This window comes from Meriones unguiculatus, chromosome 2 (genome assembly GCF_030254825.1).
Source record: "Meriones unguiculatus strain TT.TT164.6M chromosome 2, Bangor_MerUng_6.1, whole genome shotgun sequence".
NCBI lineage: Eukaryota > Metazoa > Chordata > Mammalia > Rodentia > Muridae > Meriones > Meriones unguiculatus.
In genome coordinates, this window is record NC_083350.1 from 165,224,086 (window position 1) to 165,245,187 (window position 21,102).

General features: G+C 41.8%; 1 long non-coding RNA gene and 2 pseudogenes across 2 annotated transcripts in view; 1 reads left to right on the top strand and 2 right to left on the bottom strand.

Annotated features, from left to right (window-relative positions):
• The window catches only part of LOC132652477 (uncharacterized), a 50,968-nt gene that overhangs the window by 18,268 nt on the left and 11,598 nt on the right, over positions 1–21,102 (bottom strand). The gene's annotated exons all lie outside the window — the stretch shown is intronic.
• On the top strand, positions 3,647–3,745 carry LOC132652560 (U6 spliceosomal RNA; annotated as a pseudogene).
• On the bottom strand, positions 7,182–7,360 carry LOC132652608 (U2 spliceosomal RNA; annotated as a pseudogene).

Below are 21,102 nucleotides of genomic sequence, written 5' to 3' on the forward strand. Positions count from 1 at the left end.
TTTCCTTGGCAAATATCCCATGTATTTGTCATCTCTGACTTTCTGGAGTCTCCACGTAAGCTTGAGGATGACTCTTACAGCTTCACGTAATTTACCACACATTACCCACCTTTCTAGCTCTTCCTTTGGATACCATTGGAAGTTTCCATGACCCCTTAATGCTTAAGTTCTGTATGGCTGCAAAGCCAGCACCTCTTAGTTGATACCAAAAAGATGATTACTACCACATAGCACATATACAATAATATGTGCTTTAAATTCTGCACTTTAAATTCTGTGAAAATACTGAAGAAGGTACATTGTCTAGTTAGCTGTTTTTGTAGCTGCCCTAATGATAAACATAGGCTTTAGTTTGTAGTCATGTAAGTTATAGAACTAATATAAATGTAGTTCTGAAATGGTAAGGAGGTCTTGCTTAAGAGAAATCACAATTTTAACCTTAGAAATCACACGGATGTCTTCTTTTTATAGTTATTGAGTATTTATGGCACAGAGACTTTTTAGAGTTATTTGTGCCCAGATACACTAATGTAAAAAAGAGTAAAGTGTCTTTCTTCACACTCTCAAATTTCATTTAATAAGAACTCCCACTGTGTACAAGGCATTTTTAAAGCATTATGAGTCATCTTTATCTCATCTGTGATTGCTAAGCTGTGGCTCACAAGCATTTTACATTGGACTGGTCAGATGTGGAGCTATTGGGCTGCAGCACATTTGGATCTGGGGATAGTCTGTCCTCTGGAATCTTGCTCCTTAGTATATTCCTGGGCCAGCAGTAGTCGGCAGGAATCTTGTCAGAAATGCAAGGTTCCAAGTGCCAGTTCAGACCCACTGAGTTGGAATCTGCTTTTTAATGAGGTTTCCCGGCAAACCACTTGCATACTAACGACTGAGACATACTGCACCAAGATGGGGTGGATGCAATATTGCATAGAGTTTGAGGGAACATCCATGCTCATTTGTTGGAAGATTTTAGTGGATAAAGGAACAGACAGGGAGAAACTCAGCATAAAAAAAAATATGGAAAGAAAAGTTTCTCAGAAACATTCTAATGGCTATTCTTGGTGATCAACTTGATTACATCTGATTACAATTATTTGCTTAATTTGAAGTAGGAAAATCTACTTTGAGGCTGGACGACACGCCTTTAATGCAGATCATTTGAGCTGGGAAAATCCACTGTCGATCTGGGCCCCAGCTTCTACTGGAAGCCTAAATGAGGACAATGGGGAAGGAAGCTTTTGCTCTTTGCCTGCTTGCTCTCACCTGTTAGCAAGGCCACTCTTCACTGGCATTAGAGCCTACTTCTTTAGGGTTTCAGCATCAGCTGAAGACCAGATGAGATACCCATCTTTGTGGACTGAGCAATTACTGAATTTTTAAACTTTCCATTCATAGGTAGCCATTGTTGGACTAGCTTCAGCAGCCTGTAAGTCATTCTAATAATCTCCTTCTCTGTATATGTGTAGAGATCCATTCTACAACTCCTATTACTCTAGAGAATCTCGACCAATACAAACGTCCAATAGGAAAATATAATTTCTGATCAAGGCCAAATATGGTAAAAGGCTCAGGGAAGGTATGTTTGCAGGGGCTACTAGATTTGAATGGCAGGCTGTGGTCTTAAGGTGTGGAGGAAGACAAATCATTAAGTAGTGGCTAGCTGGGCATGGTGGCACGTGGTTCTCTAATTAACAGTACTAGGAAGGTGGAGGCAGGAGTATTGAGAGTTTGAGGGCAGTTTTGGCAATCTGAAGGTCAGTCTGAAAACTACAGAGACCCTGTCTCAAAAACAAACAAACAAGCAACAACAATAAAAGGAGTGGTGAAGAGTTTAGTTGCTTGAGAAATGTAACTGTTGGGCATTGAGCAGACATTGAAGAAGACGGGGAGAAAGGACAGCTGAAGGTATGTGGAGGAACAGTTCTCCCATTCTGGCCAGTGGGAGGACTCACAGCCCAGGGGCTCTAACTGGAAGAAGAAGCCTTTACTTGCTGTAAAGCTGAGAGCCCACAGACAATGAAGGAGAGAGATGACGAATCCCAGGCCCATGTGAGAGAAAGACTTCTTAGGTAAGTAGAAAGAAGGCCATTTGCTAGGAATTGAGGAGGACAATTTTAAGGCTAAAAAAAAAAGAATGGAAATCAAGTTTTTCTTTTGAAAAAATATAGTTAAGAAAGGAATTTTTACAACTCCTCTTCTTGAGACCATTAAATATGTTTAGTGAGCAGTATAAAATGGTGTGTTGGGTTTCTGTCATAATATCAAAATATCTGAAAAAGATTAGCTTGAAGGAGGAAAGACTTATTTTAGCTCAGGGCTTCAGTCTGTGGTCCCTTGCTCCTATGGTTTGAAGCAGTTTAGAAAGTGCCGTGGTAGATCTTAGAGGCCACAAGGCAGAAGAAAAAACTCCAAACCAAAACCTCCCAGAGCACACCCGCTGTGAACTGCTTTCCCCACCCAAGGTCTATCTCCTAAAGTTCCTACCCCCTTTCAATATTGAGCTACAAATCCACAAGTAGATAAATCCACTCAGGAAGCTACAGCCCAGTCACCCAATAACCTACAATGGTTCCCAGCTCTAAACAATGCTTTACAGAGACTGAGCTTTCAATAAATGAGCTTCTAGGAGACAATTCAGATCTAAACTACAACAAGTGGTTAGCTGACTACTCTTCCAGGTTTTAGATTTTAGCAAGTTGGGGCTAATGGCGTAGGCTTAGTCTGCACCTCATGCGGTGAGTAGCCATTGTTCTGTATGTCCGCTTCCTTTCTCCCATCTACTGGTCTCACTTTGGGCCCCCTTTCCCCAAGGCCATTGAATTTATACTCTAGAAACTCCTACTCTCTCTCAACTGACTGATATTGTGGACTTTTTTTTTTTTTGTCCTGCAACATTTGAAAACATCAAAAATTCTCTTTGAAAATAAACTGGCTTAAAAAAAAACTGACAGTATTAAAGTAGCACACTAAATACATACATTCTAAGTGCACAGTTTGAGGAGATCTGACAGATGCATATGTCCATGTAAATATCACCACAATTAAGATATGTATAAGGGCCTGGAGAGATGGCTCAGAGGTTAAGAGCACTGTTGCTCTTCCAGAGGTCCTGAGTTCAATTCCCAGCAATCACATGGTGGTTCACAACCATCTATAATGAAAATTAGTGCCTTTTTCTGGTGTTCAGGTGTACATGCATGCAGAACATTGTAAACATAATAAAATAAATAATTTTTTATAAAAAGATATATATAAGATATATATAATTAAGAAACCTGTCTAGGCGTCTCCTCTGCCTCTACTCCAAGGCAATCCCAAGGATTTATTCTGAGTCATTCATAGCCGTTTACTTTTTTCCTTACATCTTCCTTCCTTGCACATAATCTTGAAATTCATTCACATTGCTGTACACATCACATTTGTTCCCTTTTGTTGGTAAATAGTATTCCCTGAATTGATGAGTAATGATCTCTTAACCACTGATCTCCTGATGGATATGTATGGTGTTTCCAGGAATTATGAATAAAGCCACTAACAGATTTAATATACATATATTTGGGAAGAGATGTGCTTTCATTTTCCATGGGTTAGAGTGTAGGAGTAATATATTTCTTTGGTAAGTATATGTTTGAGAAATTGCCTAGTGTTTGTTTCAGCAACACACATTCTAAAACTGGAACAATACAGAGAAGACTAGCATGGCTTTTTTGATGAGCAAGTTTGTGAAATGTTTCATATTTTAAAAGAAAGGAAGGAAGGAAAGTCAGAAATAAGGAAGGAAAGAAATAAGGAAAGAAGAAAAAAAGAAAAGTAAGTATCTGATTTTTTTTTAAAAATAAAAACTATGTATAAGAGTTCCACTTTCTGTTTTTGTGTTCTTTACTTTTAAGCATTCTGGTAGGTGTGCATTCATATCTCATTGTGGTTTTAACACAATCTGTTTAATAATTATATGAATAATGTTTTGTTCTGCCTACTATAGTGGCACACAGATTTAATTCCAGAACTCTGGAGGGAGTGGCAGGTGGATTTCTAAATTCAAGGCCAACTTTGTCTACAACAGATTGAGTTCCAGGACATCCAGGGCTACACAGAGAAACCCTGTCTTAAAAAAACAAAAAACAAAAGCATGTTTTTTTTCCTTATTTTCAATCCTTAACCTTCCTTTTTGTTGTTTCTTTTTAAAAATAAAAAGTAAATGTATGGATTATATATGTACAATTATGTTACTATGTTTGTAAACTCAACACTTATCATTTTCAATAAATTAATAAATATGCTTAAGTTTCTCTAATTCCTACTGTGGTAAATATTTAACATAAAATATAAATTACATATCTGGTGACCTCCTCAGCAACTGTCAAGAATGTTAGAGTACCAAGGATGGGCTAACCTGGACTACACAGCCAAACAATTTTTCAATTTTAAAAGCAAAACAAGCAGCCAGTACTGGGGAGGCAGAGGCAGGCAGATGTCTATGAGTTGGAGGCCAGCCTGGTCTAGAAAGTGAATCCAGCACATCCAGGGCTACACAGAGAAACCCTGTCTCAAAATTCCAAAACCACACCAAACCAAACCAAGCTTAAAAGTGTCCTGAGATCAGAAAGTGAAAGAGCCACCATTCAGAAGAACCTAAATATGAGCTGTATGTAAAAGACACTATAACTCTATAACACAGAGGATCTAGCAGAGACTAAGACACAAAAACACCACAGATAAATATTACAATGACATTAGGCCTCTTCTTCCACATCACCCTTTCAAAACCCTCTGATGGGTGCACTTCCCACTAGCAGAAAATGGCTCAGACTTCAGCGATCATCAGAACTCACAGAACTTGGCCACATATTTATCTCAGATGAGATTTTTCTACTGTCTTTTGTCCAAGTTTATTCTCATAACCCTTTAGCTTCAAACTTGACCAGTTCGTCAAAAATTTCCACAACCTAAATGTACACACATATAAACATGTGTTTCTAACACTTCCTTAGTATAGAGTGGTACAAATTCTTTATGTATATGGGATATCAGTCCTTCATGAGACAAATAGTACAGGCATCCTCTCAATGTGTGAATTGTTTCTTCAGCTTCTTAGCACTCCATTAACAAAGCAAGCATAAAATTTTAGTGCCAAGAAGATGCAGTTCATCAGATTTTGCGTTTGTGATCTGTGTTTTGTGTGTCTGTTAAATCCCCGCCTACCTCCAGTCTGGGAACACTCTCCCACAAGGCTGTTTTTTTACTCAACATGGCATTCCTTCACGTTTCACTGCCCTAATGCATCTTTCTCCTGTCTGTTTCTTTCTTTTTGTCCTGACTCTTCTTATCTCTCAAGCATGGGCATTTCCAAGCTTTGTCTCTCTTTGACTATAAATACTGTGTATTCATCAAAGAGGGCTTTGCGAACAGACGGGATGAAGAAATAATAATAGTAACACCAATTCTAAGCGGTGGTTCAACATGATGGTTAAAGGCACAAGCTGGAGAGCAGGCTGCCTGAACTTGATTCAGTTTCTACTACCATCTGGTTTTGGTGCTGGGTAGTATTTTACATGGTAAAGAGCTCAGAAGATTCAGTAGCATTTGGTACTAGGATTTTTGTTATTACAAAAGATACAAAGCAAAGATAAGTTGTGTATTCACAGAGTACAGAGTTAGTGTCCTGAAGTTATTTTTCTCTGACAGAAAAGTATATCAACAGGCATGAGACGTCTCTGCCAAGGGTAGGCTCTGAGTCTTGGGGCCCCATGCTTTTATGTGGGATTTGTAGTATAGGTATATCATGTCATGCAACTCTGCCGTGGCAATCAAATTTTAGGACCCAACGATGAAACTAAGTGACACTGTTCAGCTTTATGTTTTTTTTTCCCCTTTTGAAGATTTTAATCTACTTTAGGTACTAAAAGAGACAGGTGAGGGAGGCGTGAGCTGCAAATGATAAGACAACAGACCTTCTGTTTCAATGTTCTTGGGCTCCGAAATTTGGACAAACAAGTTTGTACCCCTCTTTCTCAGCTTCCCTCCTGGGCTCCATATGTCTTGAATGATTTTGTCTGAAAGTAGAAACTGAGGTAACGTTGGCTGGCAGGCTATTTGTTTGTATGGTTATTTCAGGAAGTAGATATATAGAAGTGAAAATAGGAAAGAATTGAAACAGGGTAGAGATAGGCCAGAAGAGAAGGTGAGGTCGTGAGCTACTCGTTGCTACTGAGCAGCTGAGGATCAACTCCACTGACCAACTGCTGAGCATAAGGTGCCTAAGAAAGGGTCCTCCATGGGAATCTTATGAAAGAAGGGGGAGATAGAAAGACATAGAGGGAACAGGAGCTCCACAAGGAGAGCAACAGAACCCAAAAATCCAGGCACAGGGATCTCATTTGAGACTGATACTCCAAACAAGGACCATGCATGGAGATAACCTAGAACCCCTGCACAGATGTAGCCCATGGCACCTCAGTGTCCAAGAAGGTTCCCTAGTAAGGGGAACAGGGGCTGTGCTGACATGAACTCAGGGGCTGGCTCTTTGATCATCTACCCCTGAGGGGTGAGCAGCCTTACCAGGCCACAGAGGAAGACAATGCAGCCAGTCCTGATGAGACCTGATAGGCTAAGGACAGAGGGAAGGGAAGGAGGACCTCCCCTATCAGTGGACTTGGGGAGGGACATGGCTGGAGAAGGGGGAGAAGGGTGGGATTGGGAGGGGAGAAGGGAGGGAGCTACGGGGGGGGATACAAAGTGAATAAACTGTAATTAATAAAAATTTTAAAAAATATATTTTTTTATAAAAACAGTCCTCTAAAGTGGAGGGGCTGGGCCACTTAACCACTGATTTCGTCTTCTACCATTTGAGGGATCAGCTTTCTCTACTACTTGTCTGTAGGAAACAATGCAGAGGTGATGTTGGGTGCTTCATGGGGGAGCTGCCGTCAGTACACAGAACGCCCCGCACCCGATCCCATGCATGCACTTACGCATGTAGGCACGGAGCAGGAACAAGCCGAGATAACGGCATGCGGAGCAGGGGAAGCAGGAAGGGGCTGAAGCCAAACTTCCCCATTCTGTGTATCACTTCTGGGTACGTAGGCAGCCAACGTCAAAGTCTCTATGGCAGAGAGGGAAGACCTGAAGAGCTGACATCTCCAGTCATGTTTACTTTTATTTACCAACATAGTTCCAGGGCAAGCGGTGCTTTTGCTGTAGGTACTATAGTACCTGGTCAGCTCGTGGAGGGGACCTAGCAAACGCCTATTCCAGATTCCAGCAGCAAAAGTGTACTTAGTGTATTGTCTTCTGATAAATGATATATCAGATATTAAACTTCCAAAAACGGATACTACACTTGATCTCATAGAGATATCTACCTTCTGCTTCCATGCCAGGCCTCACTCTTGGTTCTTGACAGGTTAACATAACTGAAACTGTCTCTAACCTGTCTAATGAAATTATTTTCCTTGCTGCAGACTCAAAGGAAAACTTTGCAACAATTAAGACCAGAACTGTTCTTAAGATCCGAGAAGAGCCCCATTCACTCCGTTCCAGAGAGCAACAGCAATGTAGGGACATGAACTCCTGCTTTCATCAGAATGGCAGAATCAGGTTAACTACTTTCTGGGTGTTGTGTGTTCAGCGTATTTCCATTGTTGGTACTTAACATGCTAAATCACGTATCAAGTGGCTCTGTGCTCAATGTTTTGTCACTATTCACTGATAGACACCACATAGGCAAATAGACGGTTAAAGGGTAACACATCTATGATAGTATTATCCATGTAGATTCTTTTTTTCCAAAAAGTGTACATTTGATCTATGTATGTTCACTTTAATTATGTGTTGTTGGGCAGTTGTAAAATTATAGTCTTAAGCCTGCTGAGCTCACTTAGTGATACCGCTACGGTCCTCGGTGCAGGGCCACGTATCAGGAAATGGGTATCCCCTCAAGGGTGATGTCCTTAGAGAAAACTGAGCCGCCAATTGCTCATAGCTTCTCCACTAACAGCAAACTGGGAGGAAATAGTGGCGAGAAAGGGAAGGAAAGGGGAGACATCGGAAGGGAAGGAACCAGGGGTGGACTTGTTGACGGGAGGTGGGGCCAATTTGGGAATAACTGAGGGAGAAACGGGATGAAACATGATCACAGTACACAGCGTGAACTTTTCAAAGGATTAATAAAGTATATTTGAAATCTGAAAACTCGTTGTTGGAGTTTAGAAAACATAAAAAGTATAGCCAACAATAAATACCCCTGACTACAGTTTTTCTCTTGGTCCCACATGGCTGTTGCAGTGCAAACCATCTTATCAGTGGTCAAGAGATCTAGTTTTGGTTGGGAAATAAAATGCCCAAAATGCCAGCTCAGGAGGTAGAGGCAGAAAAAAAATTAATCAAAAGTTCTAGGTCAGCCTGGACTTCAGTGAGACTTTGGTTCAAAAAATGGATCCATCGGTCAGTTAGCAAAGGCACCTGGATCTAGTCGGCAATCCCAGCACTTGAAAGTTCCTTTGGAGGCTTCTGCCTTTAGCTCATTGGCCGCAGTGTTCCGAAACAGGATCGAGGGAATGCAGCGCTATTATTAACTAAACAAAGTAAAGGGTCTTTTGATAACACAAAGAGTGGGAGGAACTAGGGGAGCCTAGGGAAAGTGCTGAGGGTCCTGCTCAGGCTTGTTGATAACACAAACAAACAAATAAAAAACAAAAAAAAACCCAGGATGGGACGGTCCTCTGGCAGTTTATGCCTCACTGTCATAGGGATGTAATGCTTTCGTTTCACCAATCCCTACAGTAAGTCATTATTTTTCCTGTTTTCACCATTATACCAACTAACATGTTAGGTGCTTCTGCAGAAATATCTTTTATTTTCATATGGTAACAATTAATTAACCACCCGGTAGAATGCAACAGTTTCTTCCCGGAAATGCTCCAGCAAATTAAGCCCTTCCCATTAGACAGCAAAGCTGTTAGGCAGTCTTTTTGAAAGCTGTTCATTGAGTACTCGCTTTTTGCCCAACTTAAGACAACCCCTTTAACTCTTTTTAATATTAAAATTCACACACACCAGGAATTTCAATCAGCCTTAAAGAGAATATGTCAAAAGGGCAATTGCTAAGCACTATGTATTTTATTTAATTAAATATGTACAAGAAAGAAAGCTGTCTTGAAGAATGAGCCTATAAGGAGAAAAAAATACATTTTCAATGTGTGTATTCTTTTTTCTGCTCCTTTGAAGGAGTCCCTGAGATGCTTCTGGTATCAGTAACCATGACAAGACACAGGAGACAAGGTGACAAGGGAGCTGCCATCTGAAAACCTATCAAAAAAAAAAAAAACTAAATGAATTTAAGATCTTTAAAATATTGGAAACTGGGGGAGGGGCAAGATGGCGGCGCCGGGAGGACTCTCATTCTGAGCAGCAGCACAGCAGGATCAGCACAGTGAACAGCAATCAGAACTCTCGGCCATAAAACACAGTCATTGTGTTTCCCAGGTGAGAGGATACCCCACGGTGGGGGATTCAATCAGCTTTTAACTCACCCGGCTAAACCGCGGAAGAGATCCCGGTTCCGCCAGACGCTTGGCTGCCGGCCGCCAGCCCCAGCCCCAGCCCAGAGCCACAAGCCAGTGTCTCTGGTCACGGTCCCAGACTGAACCTTGGGCACCACACTATCAGAGACTGGAATTTTCAGTCGAGAGATAACCCCAGGGTACAGGAAACGATTGGGACCGGCCTTAGGTCACCCAGACATCCCCTGGAAAAGACTCGGGCGGGTTCCACGGGCACCCCAGGAGCCAGCCCGGAGCCAGAGCCGGGGACCCAGGTTCCGGCACAGAGCCCTGCCTGCCTGCCCGCCTGATTCGCCGCCAGAGATAGAAACGGCGGGTCTGATCTCAGAGCACTCAGCTCACCCCCAACCTGAAAAGGTCCCCGGAAAATTACCCAGCTTAGGGAGCCACTCAGACTCCCAAAAGCCACAAAGGCAGACACAGGCAGTTTCTGCGCACCAGACAGCTGGCAGAGACTGAGCCGCCATCACACAGCTGTGCTCCAGGCACAGGCAAATTTCTGTGGCCAGCCAGCTGGCGGACACTGAGCAGTGTGCACCAGGGCAAAAAAAGACACTAGGAGTCCGTGTCTCCAGAGAATCCACGGGGAAGGAAGGAAACTGTACTGATCTAAATCACCCAATCCTTCCCTAGAAAAAGTCTAGCAGTCTAGTGGGGCCGAGGCGCCAGCACTCAGCTGTGCTCCAGACACAAGCACAAACAGTTGAGGCGCGCCTGATGTCCAACTGGGTCACAGCAGCTGATCATTAAATTTGCAACAAGAAACCCAGAAACAGGGCAGCTGCCCCCAGGACTTCCCTGGGTGAGAGGAGAACCCTCTTGACTAACAAAGACCACAGTTACCACTCAGGTCTATATCCCTGAGGTGAGCAACTCCTGAAAAAACACCAGCCATCCAGGGACTATACCCAAAAAGCTGAGAAGACATCCTTCAGGAAAATCCAGCTTTCTGCAAAGGGGATTCTCTCCACCACAGGATCCCCAGGAACCACCAGAAAATAACCCCAAACTCCTAAGATAACACAATGGGTAGAGGCCAGCGTAAAAGCTCAAGCAACAAAAGACAGAGCAATATGGCATCTCCAGAACCCAGTTACCCAGGGGCAAGTAGCCCTGGACACCCCACCATAACTGAAATCCAAGAAGATGACCTAACAAGTATGCTCATGAAGATGATAACAGAGGAAACAAATAAGATTCGTAAAGACATAGAGGAAGATAAACTCAAACAGAATATTGCCATCCGTAAAGAAATAGAGGAAGCTGCAGCCAAACAGTTTATGGCCTTTAGAAAGGAAATGCTTAAAACACTGAATGAAATGAAAGAAACAGAGTTGAAGGAACTAAAAGAAAAACAGGAAAGTACAATCAGACAGGTGAAGGAAGTAAACAAAACAACTCAAGACCTGAAGATAGAATTGGAAAAATTAAAGAAAACACAAATGGAAGAAATAATGGAAAGGAAGAATCTAGGGAAGAAAACAGGAACTACAGAGGTAAGCATAACCAACAGACTGCAAGAGATGGAAGAAAGAATCTCAGGTGTAGAAGATACAATGGAAGAAATCGATGTATCTGTCAAAGAAAATGTTAAATCTGAAAAATTCCTGACACAGACCGTCCAAGAAATGCAAGACAATATGAAAAGACAAAACCTAAGAATAATAGGTATAGAGGAAAAAGAAGACTCCCTTCTCCAAGGCCCAGAAAATATTTTCAACAAAATCATTGAAGAAAATTTCCCCAAGCTAAAGGAGAGGCCAATTAGAATACATGAGGCCTACAGAACACCCAGCAAATTTGACCAGAAAAGAAAATCCTCCCGCCACATAATAATCAAAACAGTAAGTATACAGAACAAAGAAAAAATACTAAAAGCTGCAAGGGAAAAAGGCCAAGTAACATATAATGGCAAACCCATTAGAATCACACCTGACTTTTCAACAGAGACTATGAAAGCCAGAAGGGCCTGGACAGATATCATGCAGACCCTAAGAGAACACAGATGTCAGCCCAGGCTACTATACCCAGCAAAACTCTCAGTCCTCATAGATGGAGAAAACAAGATATTCAATGACAAAAACAAATTTCAACAATACCTACAAACAAATCCAGCATTACAGAAGACACTGGAAGGGAAAATACAACCCAAGAAAGCTAGCTACATTCAAGAAAACACAGGAAATAAATAACCTCACTTCAGTAAAACAAAAAGCAACCAAGCACACAACCTGATGAGCACAGCCAACATCAAAATCAAGAGATCTAACAGCCACTGGTCATTAATCTCTCTCAACATCAATGGACTCAACTCTCCAATAAAAAGACACAGATTAACAGAATGGATACGTAAACAAAACCCAGCAATCTGTTGCATACAAGAAACACACCTAAGACACAAAGATAGACATTACCTGAGGGTAAAGGGTTGGAAGACGACTTTCCAAGCAAACGGACCCAAGAAGCAAGCAGGAGTAGCCATTCTAATATCTGATAAAATAGACTTTCAACCAAAATTAATCAAAAGAGATGGGGAAGGACACTTCATACTCATCAAGGGAAAATTCCACCAGGAAGACATCACAATCCTGAACATCTATGCCCCAAATACAAGGGCACCCACATTTGTGAAAGAAACATTGATAAAATTTAAAGCACATATAGATCCACACACATTAATAGTGGGAGACTTCAACACCCCACTCTCAACAAAGGACAGGTCAACCAAACAGAAATTAAACAAAGAAACAATGTCTCTGACAGAGGTCATGAATCAAATGGACCTAACAGACATTTACAGAACTTTACACCCAAACACAAAAGAATTTACCTTCTTCTCAGCACCTCATGGAACCTTCTCCAAAATAGACCACATAGTGGGTCACAAAGCGAGCCTCAACAGATACAAGAAGATTGAAATAATCCCATGTATCTTGTCTGATCACCATGGAATAAAGCTGGACCTCAACAATAACAGAAATAACAAAAAGCCTACACACACATGGAAACTGAACAACTTGTTACTAAATGACAGCTGGGTCAGGGAAGAAATAAAGAAAGAAATTAAAGTCTTTCTAGAAATCAATGAAAATGAAGACACAACATACCCGAACTTGTGGGACACAATGAAAGCAGTGCTAAGAGGAAAGTTCATAGCACTAAGTGCCTTCAAGAAGAAATTCGAGACAGCTCATTCAAGCACCCTAATGGCTCAATTAAAAACCCTAGAAAAAGAAGAAGCAGACACACCAAGAAGGAGTAGACGGCTGGAAATAATCAAACTCAGGGCTGAAATCAATCAATTGGAAACAAATAAAACAATTCAAAGAATCAATGAAACCAAGAGCTGGTTCTTTGAGAAAATCAACAAGATCGACAAACCCTTAGCCAGGCTAACTAAAAGGCAGAGAGACACCACCCAAATCAACAAAATCAGAAATGAAAAGGGGGATATAACTACAGACACTGAGGAAATCCAAACAATCATTAGGACTTACTTCAAAAGTCTATATGCCACAAAATTTGAAAATCTAAATGAAATGGACAATTTTCTTGATCGATTTGACTTACCAAAGCTGAACCAGGACCAGGTAAATCAACTAAATAGACCTATATCCCCCAAAGAAATAGAAGCGGTCATCAAAAGTCTCCCATCCAAAAAGAGCCCAGGACCAGATGGCTTCAGCGCAGAATTCTACCAGACCTTCAAAGAAGAGCTAACACCAATTCTCTTCAAACTATTCCACAAAATAGAAACAGAAGGAATATTACCAAATTCATTCTATGAAGCCACAGTCACCTTGGTACCTAAACCTCACAAAGACTCAACAAAGAAAGAGAATTTCTGGCCAATCTCCCTTATGAACATTGATGCAAAAATACTTAATAAAATACTTGCAAACCGAATCCAAGAACACATCAAGGATATTATCCACTATGACCAAGTAGGCTTCATCCCAGGTATGCAGGGGTGGTTCAATATACGGAAATCCATCAATGTGATCCACCATATTAACAAACTGAAAGAAAAAAACCACATGATAATCTCCCTAGATGCTGAAAAAGCCTTTGACAAAATCCAACATCCATTCATGTTCAAAGTATTGGAGAGATCAGGGATACAAGGCACATATCTAAACATAGTAAAGGCGATATACAGCAAGCCTATAGCCAACATCAAACTGAATGGAGAGAAACTTAAAGCAATCCCACTGAAATCAGGGACAAGACAAGGCTGCCCACTCTCTCCATATCTCTTCAACATAGTGTTGGAAGTCCTTGCTAGAGCAATAAGACAGTTGAAGGAGATCAAGGGGATACAAATTGGAAAGGAAGAAGTCAAATTATCACTATTTGCAGATGATATGATAGTATACGTGAGTGACCCCAAAAACTCTACCAGGGAACTCCTACAGCTGATAAACACCTTCAGCAAAGTGGCAGGATACAAAATTAACTCAAAAAAATCAGTAGCCCTCCTGTATACAAAAGACAAAAGGGCTGAGAAAGAAATTAAGGAAACAACACCCTTCACAATAGCCACAAATGACATAAGGTACCTCGGAGTAACCCTAACCAAGGAAGTCAAAGACTTGTATGAAAAAAATTTCAAATCTCTGAAGAAAGAATTAGAAGAAGATATGAGAAGATGGAAAGATCTCCCATGCTCATGGCTTGGTAGGATTAACATAGTAAAAATGGCCATCTTACCAAAAGCAATCTACAGATTCAATGCAATTCCCATCAAATTACCAACACAATTCTTTACAGACCTGGAAAGGAAAATTCTCAACTTCATATGGAATAACAAGAAGCCCAGAATTGCTAAAACAATCCTCTACAATAAAAGATCTTCTGGAGGTATCTCCATCCCTGATCTTAAGTTGTACTATAGAGCAACAGTTTTAAAAACTGCATGGTACTGGCATAGAAACAGAATGGTGGATCAATGGAACCGAACAGAGGACCCAGAAATAAACCCACACACTTATGGACACCTGATCTTTGACAAAGACGCCAAAATCATACAATGGAAAAAAGATAGCATCTTCAACAAATGGTGCTGGTCTAACTGGATGTCTACATGTAGAAAAATGAAAATAGATCCATACTTGTCACCCTGCACAAAACTGAAGTCCAAGTGGATCAAAGACCTCAACATAAAACCAGACACATTAAATCGGCTTGAAAAAAAAGTGGGAAATACCCTAGAACTCATTGGTACAGGGGGAAACTTCCTGAACAGAACACCAACAGCACAGGCTCTAAGAGCAACAACCAATAAATGGGACCTCATGAAACTGAAAAGCTTCTGTAAAGCAAAGGACACCGTCATCAAAACAAAGCGACCACCTACAGATTGGGAAAGAATCTTCACCAACCCTTTATCTGACAGAGGACTCATATCCAGTATATATAAAGAACTAAAGAAGCTGAAAAGCAGCAAACCAAGTAATCCACTTAAAAAATGGGGAACAGAGCTAAACAGAGAATTCTCTGTAGAGGAATACCGAATGGCCGAGAAGCACTTAAAGAAATGCTCAACCTCATTAGCCATTAGGGAAATGCAAATCAAAACAACCCTGAGATTTCACCTTACACCCATGAGAATGGCCAAGATCAAAAACTCAAGTGACAACACATGCTGGAGAGGTTGTGGAGAAAGGGGAACCCTTCTCCACTGCTGGTGGGAATGTAAACTTGTACAACCACTCTGGAAATCAATCTGGCGCTTTCTCAGACAACTAGGAATAGCGCTTCCTCAAGATCCAGCCATACCACTACTGGGCATATATCCAAAAGAGGCTCAAGTACACAAAAAGGACATTTGCTCAACCATGTTTGTAGCAGCTTTATTTGTAATAGCCAGAAGCTGGAAACAACCCAGATGCCCCTCAATTGAAGAATGGATGCAGAAATTGTGGTACATCTACACAATGGAATATTACTCAGCAATGAAAAATAAGGAAATCATGAAATTTGCAGGTAAATGGTGGGATCTGGAAAGGATCATCCTGAGTGAGTTGTCTCAGAAGCAAAAAGACACACATGGTATATACTCACTCATATAGACATACAACATAGGACAAACCCACTAAAACCTGTGCATATAAAGAAACTAAGCAAGAGAGAGGACCCTAACTAAAACGTCCAATCCCCATCCAGAAAGGAAAAGAGGATGGACATCAGAAGAAGAAAACAGGAAACAACCTAGGAACCTACCACAGAGGGCCTCTGAAAGCCTCTGCCCTTCAGACTATCAAAGCAGATGCTGAGCCTGATGGGCAACTGTTGGGCAGAGTGAACGGAATTTTAGGTAAGAACTGGGAAATAGTAAGAGCTGGAGAGGACAGGGTCTCCACAAGGAGAGCAACAGAACAAGAAAATTTGAACATAGGGAACTTCCCAGAGACTCATACTCCAACCAAGGACTATTCATGGAGATAACCTAGAACCCCTGCACAGATGTAGCCCAGGGCAGTTCAGAGTCCAATTGGGTTACATAGTAATGTGAAGAGGGACTGCCTCTGACATACTCTGATTGGCCTGCTCTTTGATCACCTCCCTCTGGGGGGGGGAGCAGCCTTACCAGGCCACAGTAGAGGACAATACAGCCACTTTTGATGTGAACTGACAGACTAAGATCAGAAAGGAGAGGAGAACCTCCCCTATTAGTGGACTTGGGGAGTGGCATGCAAGCAGAGGGAGGAGGGAGGGTGGGATTGGGAGGGGAGGAGGGAGGGGCTTATGGGGGGATGCAGAATGAATAAAGTGTAATTGATGAAAAAAAAAAAAAAAAAGAATTACAAAAAAAAAAAAAAAAAAGCAAAAAAAAAAAATATTGGAAACTGTTATCTGAGTCTTGGAATTTAAAGCAGCTATAGCTGTTCCATGGACTGAGGCAATGCTAGGAAAATTGTGAAGCCTGGCTGTTGAGTTGTTTTTAAATGGAATAACGGAAACAAACAAAGCTGGGTCCCTGCACCGGGCTCCTTCACAGTCCTCAGCAGGAGACAAACTAACAACACTAAATGTTCTCTGGGTTTATAAAGCAATACGTTTCTGACAAATGAAATCGTAATTTCAAATGCACTTTGGAAACTCCAGCAACAAGAACTCACAGTAGATGCTGCTCAGTTAATAGTGTGGGATCAAAAAGTGATAGGAGGAAATCTTACTACAAGAGACCACTTTGGAAACCACGAAATCATCCAGTAACTCATTTCTTATAAGTATGGCTTTAAGCACAATTTTTCTTTGAAGCCAGGCATGTTAGGCCTTAAGCTCTATTACAACGCCGGTGGGGAGCTGGAGAGGCAGCTCAGCAGCTCCGAGTCGTTACTGCTCTTGCAGCGGCCCAGGCTCAGTTCCCAGTTCTCACACGGTGGACCACAGTTCTCTGTTACTCTAGGTCCAGCAGATCTGATGGTATCTTCTGACCTGTGCAGGCAACAGGCATGCACACAATACGCATTGCATACATGCAGGCAAAACAAAAAGAAAAGCAAAAATACCAAACCAAGCCAAACAAACAAAAAAGACAAAAACAAGTTTATTAATAAAAAAGACATTTATACACATAAAATTAAAACAAATAAACCTAAAATTTATGTTTTATATTTCATGGGGGCTTTTGCTTTTAGAATAGACAACCACTACTTTACGTAGTGCTATGCCTAACTGTCTGGATCCCCGTGGACAAAGGATGCAAACGTTGACGGAAAACTCAGCATGTGAAACGATGTTCAATTTTAATTTAAAATTACACAGGAGTAAGACTTTACAATTGTCATATTTACAAAAGAGAAAAGTTTGATAACACGCTGTGCTCAAGGGTTCAGGATGATAACTCTTACAGAATAGATTGGTTCCATGGATTTGATCCACCCTCCGGGGCGACTCTGAGGGGATGGTTATTAAGTTTTGTCGGTAGAGGGCGCTAGAAAGACATTGCAGAAGGAAATGGGGCCAATTTCTGATCCTGGCAGGCTGGGTTTGCCTGTGGCGAAGAACGTGATAGAATCAGATAGTGCCTGAGTCCCCATTCTCAAGCTCCGTCTAGTGGCCAGCCAGTGGGCCACGCAGTGCTCTGCGACTATTTAGGTGGGTTTGTGTGCCAGGAGGGAGTTTCCTATTTGCCTCTCAACATGGACAAAAGTAATGGGAGATCCGTCAATTTCTCATGCAGGCAGTAGCTGCAGCTGCATGTTTCTAAGCGGCTTCTACGTACCCTCGTTGCTTTGGTGCCTTCCTTCTGCACTGGGACATTTTTTAGAGCAGGGCTTGGAGAATTATGGTCAGCTGCCTAGGTCTAACTCACCGCCTGTTTTGGAAGTCAGATTGTTTGGGAACACAGCCAGCCCATTTGTTTATGTGCTGTCTATAGAGCATCGCATGGCTGTGACAGAGAGAGTCTGGCCAATGTGTTTACCTTCTGCCCTTCTGTAGAAAATGTTACACAACCTTCATAGTTCTTTATTTCTTTGTGCTGTTCTATCAGGGTTTAATAATTTTCGAGCATTATACTTCCTCTCTTTTAATTGCTGTGTGGTTTCTGTCTCCACATGCTACTTCCTTTAGTGGAACAAAAATACCCGCACTCAAGGTTATTTATTGCAGTATTACTTGTCATTGCAAAAATACACATGAGCACCCTAAGTCCCCTACCATGAAGACTGGCTAGTGAGCTACAAGACAATCCTTAGACGAACCATTCAAAGTCAGGGTCCTCCAAGTGTGTGTGTGTGTGTGTGTGTGTGTGTGTGTTTATAACTATAAACACTACTTTCTACTTTGAACGAACATGGCTTGATCCAGAACTTGGGAGTTTTGGGAAGCAGACTACTTTTATCTGATGGATTATCAATTCTCAGTACTTTGAGTAGGGGATTAGACTGATGTTTATTGAGAGAGAAGGTATATAAGCCTTTTTAAATTTATATAACTGTATGAAAAGCTGTGAGAAACAAAGAAACATGAGTTCTGACTACCTGTGTTCAAATACAGTTAACTATGTGGTTTGGGAAAGTTCCTTTAAAAGTTCCTTATCCTTTCTGCCAATTTCCTCATAAGTGGGAATGTTGTTCACCCACCCAGGACTACCTGGGTGGAACTCAAGAAAAGGTTTAGAGAGCTTGTGATTTCTTGAGGGAGTGTCTCAAGAGAAAAATAGGGAGGTGTTAGGGTTAAGACAGTGCAATACTCTGGCCTCAGCTGGAATTTAGTCCTAAACTAACCCACAGGGAGCTCCTGAGATTCACCAAAAGGCAGTCCTGTCCTGCAGTGAGGGCCTCAGTCTCACTCAGTCAGTTCCTGACTATCCTCCTGGGTTGGTGTTTGGGGATATAATAGCCTCAGGTTGCTCCTGCTGGACTGAAAACAATTCTCTGGAGAAAGAAGAGCTGTAAATTCTTAGCAACCAGGGCATACAACAACTGGGAAATGGCGCACCTGCCTGGAAAGGGATGGGGAGGTCAATAACACCCATTATATTCATCACCACCTCGCAAGGTCACTGAGACAGTTCAACGTGACATTACACGGACAGCACATAAAATAACGTGTAATATGCATTGCATGCTTCATCCAAGCATGCTTACAAATTCTTTGCCCATAGAAAATTGTATAATAGAATATAAATCCTCAAATGTCCAATTTTTTAATTATCTTACTTTATAGCACATATTAGGTGTTTAGTACATGAGGGATGATGAGTCACATATGCAGAAAAAGTATCTGTGCACCTCTCTAATTAGCTTCTATATTCTTTCCTTATTGCCTTAAACAACATCATATCTTGGATCTTGTATTATCCTGGGGGCAGTGAAATAACAGGAGACCTTACAATGTTTTTAAGAAACACCTCCCATTTTTATTTTATTTTTACTCATGCCCTACGTACTTCTTACCTAGTTTGGATGGTATTATTAAGTTTGGATGAAGCCATGGTGAGAAGATCCAGGAACATCTAACCCACTTGCTAATTAGCCTCCTTCCCATGATTAGTAGGTAAGACAATGAAGAAAGGGGAAAAAAAAAATCCAGGCGTCCCTTTGGTAGCACCTGCGCTATAGCAAGTGATTCACAGTGGGGATTTGACCTGACAGGTGGCAGGAGCTGCATAATCACCTGTGTGGCATCTGGCTCTACTTCTTGCCTTGGGTCCTGGCAATTCAGGGCCAGCAATCAGAAAGAGAGATGAGATGTGAAGTGGGTGAAAGGATGAAGTAGAAGCCACAAGGGAGACCTGATTCCACATTGCTCTCCCCTGCCTCCAAGCCTCTAACTTTAATGAAAGGATCCCTTCAGGGGAAGCTGGTGCCTGTCATTGAGCTGAACAACTACTCACTGAGGAGCCAGAGGAACCCAAGGAGGATGCAATTCCCAACTAGCAGCTGAGAGGTCGGAGTGGTCACATCCATATCAAGAAGAAGGGCTGGGAAATCTCAGTGTGAGCTTGCGTACAATGCCGAGTGTGCAAAGGAGAACAAGATGTTTGTGCCCCTCTAGTCAAAGCTTGCACAAAGCAGCACTTGTGGTCACTGTAGACTTGAAAGTACAGAGGGAAGAAGACTGTTAGGAGCACAGCTCTATGATACAGATCACCATACTTGCTGACAGCACCAAAATGTGCTCAGGTCAGAAAGCCAGTGGTCTCCATCATGAGCCCAGCCTCTCATCACAAAATGCAGGTGCTTGAAGGAGAGATGAAGATAGAGCAAATGTCCAACAGGAAATGCCCAAGTCCATCAGCTGTCTCCAAAATATGGCATCAGGAAGCTGAAGAAAGGATAGTAAGCTCACTCTAAGAGACAGGACTTGTCAAACTGTTCAACACACGAAGAAAAGAATACCCAGCAGAGCTGAGTATACACACATGTAGATGCCTTTACAGCCTGCCCTGTAAAAATACTGACCGGGTCACAGGAACAAATGATGGAGCCAGTGGGGAGAATGCTCCACCCCCTACATTTAGAAAGAAAACGTGTCTGAAGGCTATTTCTATAAGGAAAATCAGCATGTTCTAAATGGATAGCCAGCTGCTTGATGCTAACCTCAATAGTTACACGGGGAGGGTGCAGCCAAATAACTATGTCTAACCTGAACTGTTGCCTTTATATTTTTTCCAGATTTTTCCTGATTTTTTCCTTGTATTTTTATGCAACAAGAGATTTCAAGGATATCTTGGACATTATTAGTTACTTGTTAAGCTGGAAACAGGGAGGAGAAAAGCACAGAAGAGGGGAGGGGAGGGAGAAGAATAGGAGGGGAGGAGAGAGAAGGGAAGGGAAGGAGAGTGGAGGACAGGTGAGGCTTCACTATGGTCATAACCTCAAACCTCAGTGAGGGTGAGGCCTTGTCCTCTCTCCTGAATTCATGACAGGATGTTGATGGACTCAGTTTTGTGAAGGCTTTTTGCAGGTGGTAACAGCTGCTTTGAGCTCAAGAGTACAGTACCTGTGACATTCCAAAAGCCAACACTCCCCTCTTCCTCTGGCTCTTACATCTTTTTCCTGAGCCTTGGAAGAGTGATATAAGC